We start from the raw sequence: 21,785 nt of genomic DNA, 5'->3' as shown, positions 1-21,785 counted from the left end.
ATGGTCACTGGAAGCAAACACCAAAGCTTACTTCAACAGGGATGATGAATAATAAAAAACAGAGGTCTTTGAGCCTAGGCACTCCACCAAGATTTACCAGGACACAGCCAATATACCAAGCATCCCTCTACTCCCTGCCCAGCTCCAGGCTTTCAGCCTTTTCCCTCAGGCCCTTTCCACTGCAAGAGAGAGCTCTTGAGACCTTGCTAGAATTTGCTCCAGCTCCTGCAGCACCAGGTTATTAAAGGGCCTCTATTCCTCTGATTGCCCATACAAACATAAATCCTAATTTTACATTGCCTTTCCTTTAACAGTCAACATAAAAGAATGTACTTTTTATTGGAGTTTTATCTTTGCCCGGCCTTCTAACAACCCATACTGAACACAGCTATTATGGCCCCTTATGGGTTTAGAGGTATATAAGCTGTTTGTGCTTGGCTGCATGCATTGGTATTTTTATGTTCTTAACGTGTCTTTATCTGTACATTATCTCTGAATACACTTAAAACTGTTTCCAAAAAACACTTTAAGACTTCATTCAAATAAAAGTGTAGGAAAAGTGATCTGCTACACGCATATTTCCTCATCACTTGAACCTTCACATTCAGCGATGGCTGGTGTGTTTAATTCTGGCCATTTGGTTTAATTTGGTCTTTACAGTTAAAAGGCTATGCCCCAGATTTGGCCTTACGAAGATGCAGTTTGCTCCAGTTTAAATGAGTAAGGCATAGCATTTTCACATCATAGAAATGCTTCTCTCTCGTTGTCTTTTTTTTTTTTTTTTTTTTTTTCCCAAATGTAAATTTTGCAACACTAATTCCTTACATAAGAGACACAGGGATAAGTGGTGGTTTACAGTTCAACCTTCCCTTGGTACCCATAAATATTTATTGTTTCTTGCCCTGCTTCAAGGCACAGATGAAATTCATCTTCCTGGGGCAGGGGGGGTGTGTGAGGGGGTAGTGGCATGGAGAAGGAAGGGATGCGGAGGGGCGAACGTCATCTTTAAAGTATAAACGTAAAGAAAACGAAAACAGATGCGTGCAGAGGAAAGGAGAAGCTGGTGGGAACACAAGAGGTCTGAAGCACATTTTCCCTGGGAGAGGGCTGAGCTGTGAACTTCCTCGGGATGCCCCACAGGCGGATGGATGGCTCCCCTGTGGACAGCTTCCCAGAAGGAGGTGGGAGGCCGCAGAGGCAAGATGAGGGCTGGGAATGGGCTCCGCTCCCCAGCCAGGCCCCCGGCACTGGGCTTCCACGGTCCCTCCTCTCCTTCAACCTCAGTCCCTTTCAGCCAGAGAGGAAAATGTCTCCTGGGCAGAAAGCAGAAGGGAGGATGTCCTAGTGCTGCTCCCTCACCCAGGGCCTCAACAGCAGGGTGATGGCAGCCCGGCCATGCGAGGACAAGGCCTTGCAGGCCCAGAGGCAGCAGGGAAGAAGGCGGGAGGGCAGCAGGGGGGGGGAAACAGGGAGGGGGGGGGAAGGAGGCGCAGGGAGGGAGACCGGGAAACTGTAACTCATTGTGGATGGGCTGGACTGGCCGGGGTGGCGAGCGCTTGCAGGCCAGCACATCCATCAACCTGCTCCGCCGCCCGACAGGCTGGAGCCGCTCCTGCTCTCTCTCTCTCCCCCCCCGTGTCAGGCATGATCCAGCCCAACTGCACCGGGGAGCCCAGCAGAGCCAAGAGAGCTCCGGTCAGGGCAAGACCTCGTAGCCAGCTCGGCAGCCATACACCCCAGGATGCCTGAAGAGCTCAGCACTGCAGCCTCCCAGCTCTCTCATGCCTGAAGTGATCCTGAGCCCCTTTTAGTCCCTGCTGTTGCACATGGTGTTAGTTTAACCCACTCATGTCTGCTGCCATTAAAATCCCCGTTGGGTCTCACACCATCTCTAAATCAGCCCAACACCACCAGCTCCAGCAGCCGCCGAGTGTGTGAGGGAAGAGCCAGGCCCTGGGGCTTCCTCCAGTGCTTCAAACAGGGCAAAACAAGTGCTCTGTTTTCTCCCCATTTTACAAGGTAATTTGGGTTCACTTCCTGTATTTATTTCTCCAACCCTGCTGTAATGTCGTTGCAGGGCTATTAAATGCTTTCAGCTCTCTATCAATGACTCGCTTGGCTGCAGTGCCTCAGCCTGCCCCAGAAGCTGCTGCCATGGCCTGGTGCAACAGGGCCTCTACGGTGCTCCCATGGCTGCCACCAGCTCCTCCACTTTGGGACACTGCCCTTTCTTCTCAGGCCACAGCCATAAGAAGCCAAAAATTCCTGGGCACAACAAGGAATCTCCATTTTTCAGCTTACCCCCCCACAGAGAGCCCCAGCCCAGCTAATGAGGCGCTGCTGCAGGACATGAGGGCACTGACTTCGTGGTGGTGCCTGATCCGGATCGACTGCAACACCTCACGGTGTCACTGGGCCTTCGCTCACAGCTCAGGGGCTAAACTTCCTGCACTTTTGTCTTCCTAAAGCAGAGCCAGAACAGTGCTTTATTGATGGGGGCAGTGGGAAGGATTTGTCCATTTTCAAAGCTTTTGCTTGAAGGGTTTCAGGATTTTCTTTTCCTTTTTTTGTAGAGGCCGATTCAAATAAACCTTTTGAAAACACATTTATTAGCACTTATGCATAGATACAATAAATATATAATAAATATATAACAAATATATGTATTATAAGAAATGTATGCAATTTTCCCAACATGGCAGGCCAGCTATATATGATACAAATCCATCTCTGATATGCTTTCTATATAATTTCCAGAATTTTTTTTTTTTTTTTTTTTGGTGTGGTTTTGGAGATCATATGACCTCATATGCCCACATAAATCAGTTGATTTCTATTTATTACCTTTTATTAAGTACTGTGGCTCTTATCCTAAAGGAGAAGATACAAAGAAACGTGAACAATAGATCTTTCATCTCTAGGAATTCAGCACAATTTATAAGCTTAGGTCCTGCACTAGGAACACATAAATACTCAGAAGAGCAGTTAACATATTTTAGCTTTAGATATGCTGAAAGTCAAAGGTACATCCTCTTGAAGTCAAAGGTACTTAAGCACACAACCAAAATAGAGGAGGAGAGCCTTTATATGTACAAACCTCAAAATACTCTAAGTGCTTTACTGCAACTGCTGCTTAAAGGGCATTTCTGTCTTAGAATTATTCCACCATTACCAAAATGGTTTCTTGTTGTGTTTTTGTTTTGGTTTTTGGGGTTTTTTTGTTGTTGTTTTTTTGTTGTTGTTGCTGTTGGTTGGTTGGTTGGTTTGGTTTGGTTTGTTGGTTTTTTTTTTTTTCTGGTTTTTTTTTTTTTTTACTTCTTACAAAGAAGTATGTAGTATCAAGAGAGAAAGTTAAATGGAATTCTCTTTTCTAATTATAACAGGGTGGATTTTAGATGGGCAAATAGACTTCTTCCAAGAAGATTTCTGCCAAGAAAAGGAAGGATTAGTATCCCTATACTTAAAGAAAGACACAGTCATGAGCTCAGTGGAATATTCATCGAATCCAGGAACTCTAATGGTACCATTTTAAACACTGTTATCCATGTAATACAAGCTCAGGAGGGCTGGTACAGACATAATGGTGTTTTTTTCATGATGTTTGTATCATGATACAGCATGAGAGCAATTTACATTACAAGGGTAAGAGAAGAGTAGGAAACACAGGAAATGTGTTAAATTCTCACCTCAGACCTGAGAGATTTGTACTGGAAGCACATCTTGCAATATTTTAAGCATTTTCCAGGAACTCTCAGCCTCTGATACCAAGCCAGTCCTGTCCTGTTCAGTGTGCTAGATCTGACAGGATAACATAACAGAATGACTCCCACTGCCTCCAATATGAAATACCATATGCACAATCTGAAAGGTCTTTCATATTTATGATTGTGCACACCTCTGCAGAGTCAGGCTCACCTCCAGCACTCTGATCTTCCTGCACATGTAATTAGCACCAGCAGCCCAGCATTTTCCTGTATGATCCCACAACCTTCTGAGGACTGCGTTTTACATTCTCAGCTTTCACACAAGTGGAAAAGTTACAGATATTGGTAACCAGTTTTTAAAGTATCTTCATAGCAATCTGTTCAGGGCAACTGTTTCTAGTGGGAAACCAGTGGAAGAATCAGATTTAGAGTGGTGATGTCCCAGTTTGTAGTGTAGCTGCTGCATTCTTCAGAAGTAACATCAGGCTTTCACTGGTGTCTGGAAAACATCATCTGCTGTGCAGGTAGTCTCTCTGTCAGATATTGCAGGACAAAGGACAGTACTGAAAGATTACATATGATGTGTCACACTGAAAGACTACTGTTCCATCAAAGCTTTCCACATCAACACAATATAATGTCAGAAAACAGTGGAAAATAAAGGGGGAAAAAATACCAACAAAAAAAAACTTTAGAAGGTGAAAACATGAAGCTACATTCTCACCGGTGCAGAATTCTGACCAATACAGCAAATTTGCTAAAATTTCTAGAAAGACTGAAGGAATATAAGTGCCAGAGAAATTAATCCTGCATTACCTTTTAGAGGTGACAGGTCCTGTGAGGTGTTTGTTAAATCATTCGTTGTTAAATGAATGTTTAATTGATTAAAAGGAATTTAAAAAACTATTAAAAGAGGAACATGTTTTCCTCAGGAAACCTCTTCAAAAAGTCTGTGAAATTGCTGGCTTAAAGTTAACCTACTAAAGGATGAGTATAGGCAAGCCTTGAAAAATATTTAGGGATTAAAAACTTTAACAAAATGCCAGCAGTCACACAGCAGTATTTATGCTAGGTGGCTGCCCTGTACTAAATGATACAGATTTAAAAGGTAGTAAGTAGTAAGATAATATCCAAATTATAATTGGATGGAAGCCAAAAATTCTAGATCCAGATACCCACAAGCTTAGATATTTATGGAAACCATACCCAAATGTAACACGGTTTCATAGCTAACAAAAGAATAACAAGTAGCTGTTGCTAGTTACTTGACCTGTCATACATTATTAATTGTGAAGCAGCCTTGCCAACACTTTGTGTTATCCTACAGTCTGCTCCTCCTACAATAATCAGTATTTTTCTTGAAGTAATAATTGCTGGAGTCACACAAATATGTACAAATCACACATTTCTCTGTATATTATTTTAGCACGTCCTAAGCAATTATCACAACAGAGCACTACGTCGTTTGTATACAGAAGGGGGAAATTCAGGGCCTTGTCTTAGTTCCTTTAAAGTCTACAGAGAAACTCCAGGCTTATTTCTATCAAACTTTTGGCACAATACCTGGGCCTGCAATGCAGTATGTCTTATGTAAGGACACAAAATCCAAACTGACAAAGATACTGCTTCTTAATAAGCTATTTTTTATCTATCGAGTAAGTGGTAGTAGCTGGCTGGTGGAGTGCTCTTACCATGTCCAAACTGTGAGGTACTTTTGAATTAAAATGCTCATTCTGCAGCTGACATTGAAAATGCTCCTAACCCGGCATCTAAAAGAGACCATAAACATGAAGCAGATTCATGGCAGAATCTGAATCCATTATGAATCCACACTTTCTAATCTTCAATGTAGTAGATAAATGCTCCTCCATCTAAATGAAATATGCAATAAAGTGCACACGGCTTCTGGCCACATTGAAAAAACACACAAATATTGGTCCTCTGCTTCCACGTCCATTTATTAAAGCAGAAATAAGCCCATTGTAACAGAAGATTGCTATAGGATCCCTATCTTCAGCTTTTCAAATGAACATGCCTTGATGTTTAATTTTCCGTGAGTTCCTCTGCATTTAGGTACCAGCAGGAGGCCATTGTGCTGTGACAGCCCTCAGTTCTGATGACATTATCTTAAACTTTTCCCAGTTGTCTGTCCTCACCCCCGTTGTGCTGCCATCACCTATTAACATTCCACTGACAACAATGCAAGATGTTAGAGCAGAGCACAGCGCAGGGGCCAAGCTGGGCTGCTTTCACCTGGATGTACACGACTGTTTGGCAGTGGCTATATAGTTAATTAGCAGGATGGCATCTTGCCGATTCCTCACAAGGCTTGTGCCTTGCTTTGCACTTATAATTCATGGATTTGCAGATTTTTAAGGCCGGGAGAACTCATTAGATCACCAGGCCTCCCCTTCTCTATTCTAAAGGCCATACAATTGCATTCACTTACTCCAGTCGTTAACCCAATTACTTGTGTTTCACTGTCTTCCAAAAAAGACAACCAAAGACTTCAAAAGATGGCAAACCCACTTCTCCCTTGGAAGTTTATCCCAACAGCTAATCACCCTAAGTATTATACAACTAATATAGGCTTGGGACTAATAAAGCTTGGTCCCCTATGGATTCATGTTTCATGGGTGATTGACTTTGATGCCTAACAAGCTGTGAGCTCTGATTAAAGTTTCTTCCCATATACAGAACATTTTTAAGGACTTTTCCCCAACTACTTGCGGATTATCTGTGTCTTACTAACGCGACAACTCATATTATAGCCCTAAATGTACAGATCATTAGACTTCTGTCAGGATTCTTCTGAGAGAGGTTTCACCTATTCTTGACCACATACTTTCATGAAACCTGTAGAAACATAATTGCTTTTCAGACCTCCCCCGTGCCAAGAGAAGTGGCTGCAGAGAAACAAGTTCAAAAGTTATTTGAGGCACCTGTACATGTACATGCTTGCACATATACACACGGTATGGTTACTTGCATTTTTTTATTTTTTTTTTTTTTATAATTGTGCCTTATTTCTTATTTATTTGCGTTTGTTGCTCCATTCCTAGCTGTGTCTTTCCTCCTCAGTATTACTTTCATGTCTGATTCAGATTGCCCCTTAGCAACCAGAAGACATTCATGCACTCAGTATTCTTCTTCATATGATTAACATCTTGAGTTACTTCTGTTTCTTGCCCAATTGTATTTTTTCCCAGGTTGGAATAATTTTTATTTCTCTTTTCTGTACTCTTGCCAATTTTTCCTAAGGCAGACGTTGTGATGTGAAGAAGGGCCAATATGCCCAACCGTTTTTCCGTATTTTTCCAAGTATGTTATCAGGTCCAATAAAAAAAAAAAATAATAAAGTAAAAAAAAATGCATCCCTTACTACATATCTTCCTTGTATCCTTAGACCACCATAGTTATAACAGCAGTGCTAAGAGACAGAAAGAGTATTCAGTATTCTCAGTGTTAATCTCCCCAGTGTGAGATAGAGGTAAAAACACCTCCTTATGCTACTCACAACTCCCCTTCTTATATATCAAAGGACCACATCAGTCTTTTCTCAGAACATCTCACTGGGAACTCATGTTGAGTGACTTGTCTTCTTTGACCTCTAAATCCTTTCCAGAGCTTTCCAAGACAGTCTTCTTATTGTTCAGAGACAAACTGCTGAAGTTCCCCAAAATGCTACGTGTTACACTAATAGAAAGGTTTGCTACAAATTATTTATTGGATGGGAAAAGTGTCCAAAACCAAGTTTCCCAAAATCAGTGCAAGAAATATCTACCAGAAAAAATTCAAAAATAGGGAGACTAAACATATTATACTACTCTTAATATGTTAAAATTCTGCTTTGATATTGTTGGAAGGTTGGAAAGAGTAGAAATGAGATTTCAAATGCCAAATTTAATTAGCATTTGGAAGGAGGGACAGAAAAAAATATGTTGCCAATTTCTGTAATCTCCCCTCTTCTTTCCCATATTTTAGACAGGCTTTGTTCGGTAGTACTGATAATCAAGCCTTATATGTTTGAAAGTAGAGAACTGAAATTGTGCAAACCAAAATTACAGACCATTTTGAAAACAGGATGCTTGTCTTCCCTCTACCATGGCTTCCCTTTGAGCCATCATGACAATAAAAATTAATTCATATCTCACAGAGACACTGAGAGACACTTAGATTAACAGCAGATCTCTAGCCACTGAAAAGGTGTTTTAATATTTTTTATTGTTTTCCATATTGCTTTTAATTTAATTTAATTATCTCTTCCAGGCTAATTTTTATTAATCAGTTCCATTCCACCTCACCACTGTCAGTTTTGCTAAGTAAAGAAAATAATCAGCTGTTTGACAATACACTCTTTTGCATCTATAATGAAATCTAATAAAGACTGTGGAGAAAACTACTAAATTTATTGTGGGAAACCATAACTAACTTTCACTGAATCATTTGTCAAGAAAATAAAACTAAGCAACATTCATTTTGTTGATCTCATGCCAGTTCCTGATTGGGGACCAGCTCCTTGTGGAGCTGTCTGTCTCCAGGAAAGGACGAAGGACTAACACTCAGCTTCCACCAGATAAGAAAGAACTTGCTTCACCAAAATCTGACTCTGAGAAAATTTTTCAGGAATAAACCTCTGAGCAGGAAAGACAGTTACAAGGCTTTTATAGGCAGTCCACATACATATAATTTATCAAAGACCTAGCAAGGTTTAAAAAAAAAATAAGATGATGGTTAAGAAAACGTGTAGAAAGGGAGTGCTGATCAAGTTGATTTTGAATGAAGCTTGCTTGCAGCCAAGAATAATTTTTAAATTTAATATTTATTATAGTAAAGATTTTATTTTCCTTTATACCTTGTATAAAATATGCAAATTACCCTCAAGGAAAATGAAAATCAAACCTTTTAATATTTTAATATAATTAAAGGGTATTCTCTGTCCTGATGGTTCTAACTGAGTATAATGGTTGCAGAGATCTGGCTCTGCAAACACTAATGCACAGAAATTACTGACCTTCGTCAAGTTGTTTTGAGAATCAGAACCCAATAATGGCTCATTTGTAGAGCTGTTAATATTAAACAACAAACTCAATTAAAAAGTAAGTTAGAAAAAGTCTAATCTCAACCTGAGGCATTACATAAATCTGCTGAGACTGCAAAAGAAACACACATGGAGGAAGAAAGCCAGGGGAGGAAAACTAGATTTCTAACTACGGAAGTTAATTAGCCCTATTTTTAGCTAGAAGGGGATTTCTATTTAATATTCATCCAGGTTTTAGGTTACAATGATTTAGGATTACAAACACACAAAAAATGTATCTGGAAAATTTGGTTTAAGGCCCTAAACTGAAATAAAAAGACTACAGAAAATACCAAGGTAGTCATATGTTCCTTCCAGCCATACTTGAAAAAATATTTCTCATGAGATTACAGACAAAGAGGGATTAATTAGTAAGAGATAATTCTCATATGTTGCACAATGCATTCATCTTCCTCAAGTCAGCACATTTTACTGAATGATAATGTCAACAGCATAGATCAAAATTACTTACGTATGATGCCTCAGTTTTAAGACCACAACCTCAAGGGGTTTGAATCTATGTCAGGGAGGTATCGGTAATACAAAGCATTTACTAACATGGGTTCATTCCTGATCTGCACACATTTAAGTTCCAACTATTGATAATGAACATGGGGGAGATTTGCTTTTGATTTTGTTGGCTTTGGGAACAAGCCCATTGGAAATGTCATCAATGAAAGCTGCAGGTGCATACTCCCTCTGAAGATTATAACCTCGAAGAAGAGCTATAATTCAGTATGGTGCAAGAATTACAGGAAGGCTTCTAAACATTAGAGGGAAGGTCTGGTACAATCTTTTGCTAAGAAAACAAAAAAAAAAAAAAAACATAATTTTTAGGTGGAGCTAGACCGGCTCATGAAAATGCGCTGTGGTGTGGTTGTCTGTGACAGAAGAGAACTGTTGCCTCAGAGGTCTCTTCTGGTCTTATATTCCTGACTTGACTAGAAAACACCCACTGGCGTTATTGTGCCCAAGAGCTCTCCTTGCATCCTGAATTTGCCTGGAAGTCTAGCTCTTCAGGTTCTGAGATCACATTTGAAAATGCATCTTTTGACTTTTCTGCTTCTTTAGTCATGAAATAGCTGCACTAGTTAGGTGCTACACTAAGTAACATCAATGATAGGGACAGAAAAATGCCATGTCACTTTGCTGTGCCCAGAAATAGTGACACTTCAACACAAAACAAAATGCACAGCAAAGGATATTTGAGAAAGAAAAGCCAGCCTTGAAGTCACTCACTGAAGAGAAATCTTTGGCAACTCTTATCTGGGTTTGTCAGACAGCTCTAAGGAAATCAAGGACAGATATTTGCTTTACTGCTTTATTAAGCATTAAAGCTTGAAGGCAGAAAAATAGACTTGTGAATACCATCTCTTTAACCACCCCTGATAAATTGCCTTCATCCCTCTTCCCACTCTTCTTTTCTGCCCGTCCTTTCTTCTTTTTAAGTGACTACACCCTTTCACCTGCTTCACCCTCACCCCTTGCCAGCTTCAGTGCTCAGAGCGATTCCGAGAGCCCTGCCAGCAAACCTCCGGCTCCGCTCGCTGCTGCTCTGATCCACCTCCTATTTACTGCTCCACAGCCTCTCTGAAGAGACAGGGATTGGCAAGGGGACAGGTGAAACACGCTGAGAAGGCAGACAGAGGGAAGCAGCAGGTTCCCAGCTGGTAGGAGACAGAATAGGACTTAACTTTTCTCCCACGAGACTAGAGTAACCCATAGCTGGATGGAGTTGCCCTCCAGTCACTGCTCATTTTCCAGAGAACATCAAAGGTCTAGCGTGCTACATTATGCACCACTTCTTCAAAAAAAAAAGTGAGATGCTATTGAAAAAAAATCTGGTAAATGCACAGCATTTTCATGATAAAAATTATAATTGCCAATGAAGAAGCATTTAATAATAAAAATTAAATAAAGCTCTGAGGCATTTTAGAAAAGAAATATAGGACTAAGAATCCTTTTGTAATATAATGGAAACCCTTCACTCAATAATATGTTAATGACATTCAATTAATTAATTAATGGAAGTTAATAAACATTTAAACTTACTGTGCCTTTGGCTATCACAGAAAAATTCTTGTCAACAAATGCAAGCAAATTAAGGGACTGCAAAGAATTTTTAATTTAGAGTAAGTATGAAAAGGTATCCATTTAAAAATACCTCAAATATGAAAAATTAGTACGTTACATGTATAGTTTTTGTATCCAAGGTCTCTCTCATTTAGAAGCTCCTAGTTCATTGCATTTACAAATGAACAACCTTTCATTAATATTAATATTCATATTTGGGGATGTAAATAATTGAATAGTAAAGCCAGAGAAAGTGCTGGCTCCAAACCAAACCAGGGTAGAGACCAGTGGTCCCTGAGATTATAGCAACTGAATACAATACTATACACAATATGTATGATGATAGCAACAACTGCACACATTTCACAGAATGTCACATTCACCTAAATTCATTAGTGCACTGAAGCAAATTGAGAATTTTCCCCATGATCTTGCATGATTTTCCAACCTAGTTATCAGAAAACAACAACAAAGAGATACAATATCTGAAGAAAATATACTGTCTATGGATCTCGAAATCTATCATAAGGATTAGTTTTGGTAGAAATTTCAGATGGGACAAGCCTCCTAGCCTTTTGCTTGCAGCAATTAATCATCTCAGCCAAAATTATAAAACTTCCTGGAATGCCAAGTTAAATGGAGAAAAATGAGATATGAATCATGTTTATTTAACTTTTATTTAAAGATAGCAAGAACTCCTTTGCACTCTGTGGCAGCCTAGGGCTGCTTACAAGTTACACCTGTAACTTCCATTAGGTTAATAAGGTTATACCTACTCATTAACTCCCAGCGTGTTAATAGCTAATTATGTGTCTTATTATTTAAAAGTGGATGCCCCCATGCAGGTTGGGGGTGTTATGGAAGGAGAGGGGTTGACCCAATTAGAGAGTAAAAGTTGATGTGTGTGAAATGAAAAGGTAAGGCTGTATCTACAAAGGGTTCTTAGAGGTTAAATATTTCAGAATAGGAGGATATTTGTTATAGTATATTTAGAATAAATGAAGGCACAGGTGGAATAAAGACAAAGCACTGATGCTGTAACTTCCAGCAGCCATTCAGTTCAAAGGTGCTCTTGTGAATTTCTTTAGTGACAGTCCAGTCTTCTCTCTAGAGCACTCATATGTGCCCTATAGCATGTAAAAATACAAAATGTACCAAAAAAATCTATTCTCAACTTGCTCTCTGAGACAATATTGAGTTCAGGACTTTCTAACTGGAGCTAGAAAAAAATTGCAGTTTCAGTCCCTTTGCAGAACAGAAGTGTCAAAATGTGCCATGTAATTTGCAGCCATTTAACCCAATAGTTTTTTTATATTTTAAAGCATTTTAGATATCAATACTGTTCAAACATTTTAACAGTGGTTCAATGTGACTAATTTGATTGGCTTGAAGAAAACTTCGTTTTGAAATTCTCTTGAAATAGTTTCTCAAATAGTAAAAAATATTATATTCAGTTTCTTGGAACTGCTAACAAGTTAAACAATCTATTCTCCACAAAGTCCTTTCTCTTAAACACAGAACTTCTCAGACAGAGCTGTGCCTGATGAACCCCATTTAATCACCACCACCAAGACACAGTCGTGGTGTCATGCAAGAGATACTGTCACTGAGTATGAGAAAGATGATTTGCTTGACTTGATTATTTTCCTCATAGCACTGAGAAATCCCTTTAGGCAAGACCTTTTTTTTTTTTTTTTTTTCTTTGTTTTAATTTTTCCTTAAGCAAAAAGGAGGGGGACTCATTTGTTAGGTGTGTGAGACTTTGCAGGTCTGGTTTTACAATACACCATTTAGTCTTTGGTGAGGCTTGTTAAACCCTGAAAGAAAAGTCATGCATTGACTGAGTGACGCCACCCTGAGGTTGATTCCCAAGGGAAAATAAAGACTTGATGCTGCCTTGGAATTGTTAGGGTGACCGAGAACACCTTCTAGCAAGTGATAGCACACCAAACCTTGGCAAGCTGCATAATAACATTAAACCCAGTGATCTAATTATTCACCTCTAATATAAAGGGCAGGGTTCCATGGGAAATCAGGAGCAGGGCTGAGAAATACACCCAGCAAATATATTTCACAATACAAACAGAGGCAGTTTGTCAAGACTCTAACCTGGGAAAATTAACTTATGAAGCCATCCTTTGCATCCACTCTGCCCAGTTCAGAATAATTTCACATGTATGCAGGGAGGCTTTTTAAAGTGCCAGATATCAGCCTTGAACACCTTGTTTAAAATATCACTGTAATTTTTGTGTCTCAGAGATCTTTAGGCTTTTATTAATAAAGAAGATACATAATATAAATATAGAGATAACTATAGCATTGGGATTTAAACTAAACCCTACTGACCTGTGAACATAAGAGAAAGTCACAGGTAGAAAAGTAGAACCTTGTATGTATGACAGTGAGAAGGTCATGCAGCTCTCAAGATGGAACATGAGACTTTCCTTTTCAGCCATCAGCATGCTTGCAGCAAGTGTGGGTAGAGCCCTTCTTAAATCTTTGTTCATGAAGACAAGCCATGATGTGATCCCTTCTTTCCCATCATCATTTCTTTATTTTTATTCTTTATAGTCTATTGTATGTCATGTAACAAATTTTTGCTGTGTAAAGGAATGAATTTCCAAATATATCCCAAAATGAGCACTGAGAATATTTGCATGTTCACTCATTTGTACACCCAAAACCTTGGAATTTTTTTGCAAAGGAATAGCTGCACATGCCAAGGAAGTGACTGTTCTATACCCTCTGTACACAGAAAATAGATTTTTCTGCAAGTATATTTCCAACTGTGGAATATTTGAACTGCAGCCCAAGTAATTACCTGAACAGTCTACCGGGAATGTACATATTAGAACAAGTTGTAAAATAATCTCTTCCAAATAGCTATTAAAAACAAAATTACAGATCCTGGGCCAGATCCTCAGCTGTTACAAATTGGTGGCTGTTACAAATCTCTTAGACTTCATGTGTGCTAAGTTTGAGCTTTGAGAGAAATTTTACAGTGAAGCTACAAATTACTGAAAAATGAGGTTCGGAATAGAAACACAGGTGGTATTCACACCATCTCCTTCAAGCTCCTTCAGGCTTCCATGAATCATGCCTGCCTTCTCTACATTGGCAGTATGAGGATTCTAGGTTCCTCAAAACTGCACCTTAAAAGAAGAATGAAGTAGTCTGAATACCACAAAATAAGGTCGTGTTTTCTGTCAATATAACTGAATTGCTAGAAAGACCCTGCTTAAAAATTAAAAAGACTATCAAGCCATTTCATCATAGAAGTTGAGGTCATCTGCAAAAGAAAATCAAGCCTTGCACCAATGTCTGCATCACTTTCTAATTTCTCTGTAGTTCTCTTAATTAAAAAGTGTTCTGAATGATGTCTTGCTGTCTATAATAAGAAAGATTTTTATTTTCTTCTAATGACGGTCTAAATCTCATGTAGTAGCCAACTGACTAACTCAGGGAAATCCCAATCTTTCAGCTCCATTGTATAATTTATACAATATGTTCAACGCTTTCCCACATAATAAACGTGGGAATCCCTTACAACCAGTCCAAGGTCTGAGGTTTTTTGTATGAATCATGTTCGCTGCATCCTGGCTTTACCACACCCCCAACTATTTCTTCTGGGAGCCAAAGAGTTACTGCAATCATCACTGGTAGGAGATACCATGTGCAAAACCATTATTCACAGTAGGAAAGAGTGAAGATGAGAGACAGAATCTGATAAGTTTATCTCAGGGGTTACCTGGGAAAGACTCCTCTAGGTCTATTTAAAAGAGCAACTTTAAATAATGAATAATTTAAAAGATATTATCATTCAAATATTACTTCTTGCTATGACAAATCTTTCATGTAACCCTTAGCCAGGTTCTGTTTATTTAAGGTGATGCTCATTTGAATAGTTTGGGAAAGAAATGCTTTCACTGTACCTGTTATTCAATTTGACAGTTCTTTGCAACACGGGAAAGAGTCATGTTTGAACTTGCACAGAGAAATGTCATTGTCTTGTCTTTAGAAAAGATATTCAAGATACCTCAGATAATATTCACACGCATTTAGCCTCCCTGACTGGCAAATTTACTGTCTGGCAGCAGTTTTTATGTAAGGGATGGAGGGGGGAACAACAATGACGGGTTGCCCCGTCATTAATACAAAACTGACAATTTTAATCAGCCCTCAAAAAATAATGTGCAGAAATAGAGCCATAAAGTTGCCTGTAAAATTGATGTCCTCACCATTCCTGCTGCTTAGAGCCCCCACAGATGTACAGGCATATTAAAAGGAAATTTACCTCTCAGTCTTTTCTCTGTCATCTGCATTTCACTTCTTACATACTGTACTGTCAGATGAACCCCATCTCCACCTATTGCAGTCAGGGAACAAGAGTTTGTCAAGGCTTTAGGCACTCAGTCAGCTCAAATCTGAGCACCTGACTTCTGCTCTGAATCATCCACTGGAAGAACCTCCTAGGTACACACCTGTTTGTAGACTCCAGAGGGAACCAAATCTGAAGACTAGTGAGCTAACCCAGCCACCTAAGTCAGACTCCAGATTCTGAATGTTAAATAAAGCCACTCGCTGTTGTTAATTGAAAAAAAAAAAAAAAAAAAAAAAAAAAAAAGAGCAGAAAAATATTTTCATTTTAATAATGCTGCATTTATAAGACTTACAGCATTTGCCCCTCATTAAAGCTGACTTCTGAAGAGGCAGGAGGAATTCATAAAAGGAATTCCTTTTACACTTTTATTCAAAGGTGCACCAGACACTTGTTCTGTTGAGTATTAGGAGTTTGTCTTATCTGTATTTACTGTACAAAACAAGGGGGGACAAAAATAGTGACCCTGAGTTTGGTTTCTATCTGCATCACTGATTCAGTTTGTAGTATTAAGCAACTCAAGAAAGTGGTGTCAGCTCGGCATCCCGGGTTTTCCCACATCACAGAAGTGCTCTTTAGCTGAATTAATTAATTTATGCTTTTGAAGCACTTAAATCTTTTTTTGGGAAGTCAGCGTAGCAGTATGGAAAGGAGTTTCTGGCTGGTTCCAGATGAGCTGGGATCTGTAACAACACTGTGGTAATCAATCAGAGGTATTACTGAGTGAGAGCTCTGTGACTGCCTGAAAGACAAGAATACACAAAAGTTCAGAAATTGTTTATTCCAGCCGTAATAGGAAACTTTTGTATATAATTTCCCTGCTTACTCAGAGGCACTCTCACATCTGTCAGGACAGGCCTAGCACTTAGCATGCAGATCTGAGGAGAGAAACACATGCCCAGTTTCCTGATAGCAGCTCAACAGCCTCTGCTGCCAGACTCAGAGACACCAGGCTCAGTTCCACCACTGTACAGTTGGATTTCATGGACTAAATCCAAATTTGCACAGGTGTAAATAGAGCAACCCAATCTGTTCGATGTCTTTAATGAAATTTCAGCTCTGACTTCGTGGCACTCTCTTCCTTTTAACCATTCAGAGGTGATTAAGGACCAAAGCCAAGAGCTGGCCACCTTCTGTTCCTGGGTTCTTTGAGGCACACATCCTTCCAGTCAGTGTCCTTCTCTAATGTATCCAGATGTCTGAACAGCATTCTTCCACCCACCCATTCAGACAGTGCAGTCATCACAATGTTTAGGGGAAAGCTGCTTAAGGAGATCCATTCTTCTCTTTTAGATTCCTCATTTCAGCCAAAATCTATTCGAGCAGAAAACTGCAGTTTCAAAAAAGAAATATTCAAAACAGAAAAACTGCAGCTTTAGCCCCTACACAACCAAACCCCTCTTCTTTCTTGTACTTAGTTATAATACCCATTCACTGAGTTGTTCTCCTTGCACTTTGCACCTGTGGTCCTCTCCACTTTTACCCATAAACTCCTAATCTTTGGACATCTGGTAATGTCCAATTCTATCAAGTTTTCCTGTGAGAGCAAGTGAACTCAGAGGGCAACAGGGCAACAGTGACAGTAATCACTGTACCAGACAATTTCAAATATCTCCCTCTGACACAACAGAGATATTTTCCCAGCCTAAAAAAAAATTAAAGAATTAAAAAAATAAAACTTAGCTTAGAACTATCTAAAAATATAAATTTTAAGCAAGTCAGAAAAGCTGTATAGGGTTTTTTATTTTTCTTCTTCACACTTAGACACCTACATGTGTTCAGACTTCTATATTCCAGAGTACTTCATCACCTCAGCCATAATTTAGAATTTTTTAAAGGCATGTAGTGCAAGATATTGCAACTGATAGCAGACATTTCCATCACCCAAAAACTTAGGAAACATAAGCAATGTTGTATTCCGTACTCACTTTAGTTTTATTTTTCACAATACATTTTGCACCCTGACAGAGGATTAATCACCTGATGGGAATACCACAAACTGCAGAGGTCTGCTGGGAAATATATTTCTGAATGACTTCACACTAGTCAGAAGTTCATGATGTCTATGATTTATCGTCTCTGGTGAATTTCTCATTGCTGTTGAGAATTTAAACTAGTTCAGCTGCTCCTAGTGATGAGGCACAGAAGGCAAATACAAGGCCACAGTAATGTCTGTAAAGCTCAAATTTGGAAAGCATCATTTCCAAAATACGCAAAGAAATGATGAATTTAGACCTAAGGAGGAGAAGAGCAGCTTACTTTTCAGCTGTTTCCACATTCCCTTCTGGCTGTGCTGTAAAGCCTTAAACATAGAAAAAATAGAAGAATTGCAGCCAAAACCTGAAGCTTTCTTTCAGTCTCCATCAGATTTTTACACTGCAAACTATCTCTCAGCATAATTCCCTGTGATAAGATACACACGTAGAAGAGCAGAAAAAAAAAAAGAATACAAGCCCAAGATTTCAGGACTGCCTTTTGGCATGTGCAGGAGGTACCAACTGGAAGCTGAAAAAGTGAGCAGCTCAGGTAGGCAACACTGTTGGACAGAGGGAGTTTATACACCCAGGATGGCAACATAATACAGGTTCTACTTCGAATAAGGATTGCAGGTACAGAGTCCTGATCAGAAAGAGCAAATACAGTGTGGCTGACATCACTCAATGTTTCAACTTATTTTTAAAGCTAAATTTATAATTCTTCTTCATTTTTCAGCTTTGATTTTCAATGCTACACCTTCTCTTCGACCTTGTATAGGTTACTAATTTCCTTGGGATCCTAGAACATTAAAAGCAGCGCTTGTTCATACAAAATAAGCACTTAACAATTGGCAACCTCTAAGTATACTCAGATGAATACACTCAGATGTATACTCTGTCCAAAAAGACTTCAAAGGCTGTCTTTGCTCACTGATGGTATAAAAGCACTAAAAATATTGAAGATACTTAAATGCTGAAAAGTAAAACACGGTTGCAAATGAGCAAGGTCTGACTCCTGACTGATTTGCCCCTGTGTAAAGGGGCATAAACCCCTATCCCTATTCTGATGTGGACAACTGTAAATGATAATGCTAAGCAAAAGTGCTGGAAAACTCAGGTTATCAACCAACCAACCAAGCTAGTGAGTCAAGCAGCTATTTGTCCATGGTCATATTTGTATTAATGTGAGTGACTTATAAATTTGAGTGCACAGCAAAAGTAGAAAATCAACCTAAGGCTTGACCGAGGAGAAAAGAAACAGGAAAGGGGAACACACTGAGAGATGAATAGCTTAGGCTTGCTTTCTTCTGTCATTCCCCTGAAGTCTGGATTTGCCCATCCTCCATTTTGGGAATTTATGTGTCCCCCCGAAATGAAGAGAGGTTTCATCTCCTTTAAGCTATCATATTCACCTCTTTCAGAAGGTTTGCTTTGCCCAAAATCTTTGACAAGGAGTGAGTGAAATCACAGCCCCACTGAAGTCAGTGGGAAATTTGCCATTCACTACAACTAAGCCAGGATTTCACACAAAGTTTATATCCATAGAAGACCAGGCTGAATCTAGTCCAGTGTTTATGAAGTGCTTTGAAGTAGAGAGTGTTGCAGCACTGAAAGTATTGCTATTATTATTATTGCTATTGAGTGCACGACAAAGAAGAAAGGTAGAAACCTCAGAGTGAACTGGAAGGAAATACTGGTTCTGCAGACCTTTCTCAGAGGTCAGTGCATGACATTTTTCTAAACAGTTTCTTTTAAAAGTGTCTAGTAAAATTCTCTTTCAACCTAAGTACTTTCTTGGCATGTTAATCAGAAGCAGATCTTCCTACCAAGTACAGCCATCCTGACTGCAAACGTCCTATCTTTTCCTTTGCGCGCTTTTCCTCGAGCTGTGTTACTGCTCTCGAAGGATTATCTGAAATACTCCTCAGAGAGCTTAAAATGTTTTCAGAAACACTACAAAAGCCCAAAGGGGAAGGGAGAAATAACAGTTTTCTTCCAGCCTGCCTTTTCTTCCTCCAAACTACAGTGTGGCCTTTGCACTTCACTGGGCCATAGAAATGAGAGCCTGGGATTCGGTGAACTTTGGCGATGATAACTATTTCACTACGTGTGGCTGTCCTCTGTGTATTGCCACCAGACAAGACAATGGTTGATCACCAAGGAAAAAAAAGCCCTCTCCCATGATCTCATTAGCTAGTTTATTCTGCCACAGATTCATTCAAAATTCTTTTCAAGTTACACGGACAACACGGCAGTCAGGAAATGTGTTCTCTGCTACCAAAGGAACGAGCGTTTGGGGCTTGGCTGTTGTTCTGCGGCAGAGATCTCACCCCAGTATCCTCAGATCACAGTCCCTGCAGTTCCCCTGAAAAATCTTGCTCATTAGAAAAGAATGCTCCCTGTAGGGTTCAGACACCCAGGGACAGATCTTTAACTGGTGCAAACTGTCAGTGCTCCGTTAACCTCAGGCAACCCAAGGTTTTAGGCTGCAGAGGATTTATCAGCGACTCGGCAGCTGTGAGGAGAGCGCAGCATTAGGTCAGAGCACTAACAGGCCAGCAGCTCTGATTCAGCCATTGGCACACTCAGCTCAGCTGAGAATTCCCAACCACAGCCTACAAAAGGGAGTTGTTACATCTTGATTAATTTCAAATTACACTGTCTTCTTTTGGTCTCTACCTTTTTTGGTTATCTCAGTGCACAGCAGTGGTCCCAGTGGTTGAGATCTGCACAGTTGAGTTCTTGACTCTGATCTTAATCATGTGGCCTGTGATGGAAACAGTGACAAATTACTGCTATCAGTGAACTACAAAGGAAGGACAAGCTTGTGCCATCTCCTAAATTTAATCCGTGGCACTATAATCCAAATAAATGCACTGATAGAAAATAGGCTGTTAAATACTTCACTAAAGTATTTCGTAGGTGTAATTGCAGCTAGCAGGAAACAGTAAACACCATAAGCTAAGAATTTTCTCAAAACAGTTTCTACATCATGTGCTCTTGACCACAGTGTCAAAAACAAGCCACTGCTGCTGAGCCACAGCACAGTACATTTTAGCTGTGCCTGGGATACTTGCCTGCATTTTATTTCTCTGGACATTAAACTTAATTCAAGACTGAGATTCATATTTATAAAATATGTGAGACAAAGCTAGATCCTCCAGTGCACCTATCTCAGTGTAGGTAGGTCTCAATATTATAGGAAGACATTTCTATAAAGACATATCTGGGTGGGCAAAAATCATGCCTTAATAGCTTCAACTCAGCAGTGCATCAATGCACCTATTCAGCTTCTGGAATGAAGCTGGTTTCTATATGGACAACTCCTTTTGTAGAAGAGGGGACCACATCTATCTGTGAGCAATCATGTTAACACCTCACTTGATGCTCATACAACTATTTTTCAAGAAGTCTCTTAGTTTTTCAGTACTTTGGAAAATGAGATGATTTCTTTGCAAGCTGAAATAGGGACATAAATGCCCAGTCTTATACAGACAGATTTTAAAACATGGGCAACAATGATTAAGCATACTAGTGAGAGCAAAAATAAAAATAATCACCTGTTAAGTGTTTATATCCCCTATATATCTATATATATTATATATATATTATATATAAATATATTTATATCCCCCATTTAAGCTTACCAGTATAAAATGCTGGGTTCAGACGTAGCATTTCAATCACTAAACACATTCTTAAGGGAAGATATGACATGCTTTTCTACCACTCATCACAATCAAACACAACAGCTGCATGTATTCAGGACAGTTCATATATACCTCCACTCCAGGACATTATAACCCTCCTCCACTAACACTGCCCAGTATGTGAGGGCAAAGCTTCCCTTTTATTTTTATAAGGTTTGTTAACCACATTGCTATAAGATACTCATTCAAATTCCACCCAGATAGACCTCTTGCTGTCAGTGTTTAATGATGCTTGCATTCCTATGTAAATAGAGCTTTAGCCAAAATAGAGACTATTGTAGAAGATAAGGTCAGGCACATCTTTACAAGAAAATGAAGCTTTGGAAGCTTCTGTACTTTTCTCAAGAATAACTTTCTGAATGCAAGAAAAAAGTGTAGAGAACCAAGCATGTTCTGCTGGGGATAAATCACGTTATTGAAAGTAGCACTCTGTCTTTATGTGTCTTTCTTAGGAAGTCTAAGAGGACATATTTAATATGTGTATATAAAGTACATCCTTGTAAGACTACAAGGTCTTTTCAGACTTTCCTTGAAAAATAATATACACTTAAGAGCACTTTTTTAATATTCACAGCTCAGGAAAGAGTTTGACCAAGGTTTTCTCCCAAGCTGCTCATCAAATTATCTAGCAGTCTTCTCAGCTTGGCTCATGTGAGTACACATCTGGAGAAACATTACATTCTAAGTTAAACCACAGATTTTATATCATAAGATAAGCATACATTTTAAATCCTCATTTGATTCTTAAAATACTGAAATCTCATCAATTCAAATGGGTCCCCAGTCTTCCAAGTATAAATGTCCATTTCCCTCTCAAATAGGTTTAGAAAAAGAACATAATCCTTCAAACAAGAATATCAGACC

General features: G+C 39.3%; 2 long non-coding RNA genes across 2 annotated transcripts in view; one reads left to right on the top strand and one right to left on the bottom strand.

The window, feature by feature from the left end:
- The window catches only part of LOC139793186 (uncharacterized), a 46,961-nt gene extending 31,730 nt beyond the window's left edge, over nucleotides 1-15,231 (bottom strand). Inside the window, exon 1 of the long non-coding RNA XR_011724538.1 lies at nucleotides 15,152-15,231. This is a non-coding gene — a long non-coding RNA (uncharacterized lncRNA). The remainder of the gene's footprint in view (nucleotides 1-15,151) is intronic.
- LOC139793187 (uncharacterized) lies at nucleotides 1,490-7,078 on the top strand. Its single transcript, XR_011724539.1, has 2 exons — nucleotides 1,490-2,019; nucleotides 3,384-7,078. It is a non-coding gene; the product is annotated as an uncharacterized lncRNA (long non-coding RNA).
- Nucleotides 15,232-21,785: the final 6,554 nt, after the last annotated feature.

This window comes from Heliangelus exortis, chromosome 2 (assembly GCF_036169615.1).
Source record: "Heliangelus exortis chromosome 2, bHelExo1.hap1, whole genome shotgun sequence".
NCBI lineage: Eukaryota > Metazoa > Chordata > Aves > Apodiformes > Trochilidae > Heliangelus > Heliangelus exortis.
Note: the sequence above shows the minus strand (reverse complement) of the source record. Positions and strands in the feature narration are given on the sequence as shown.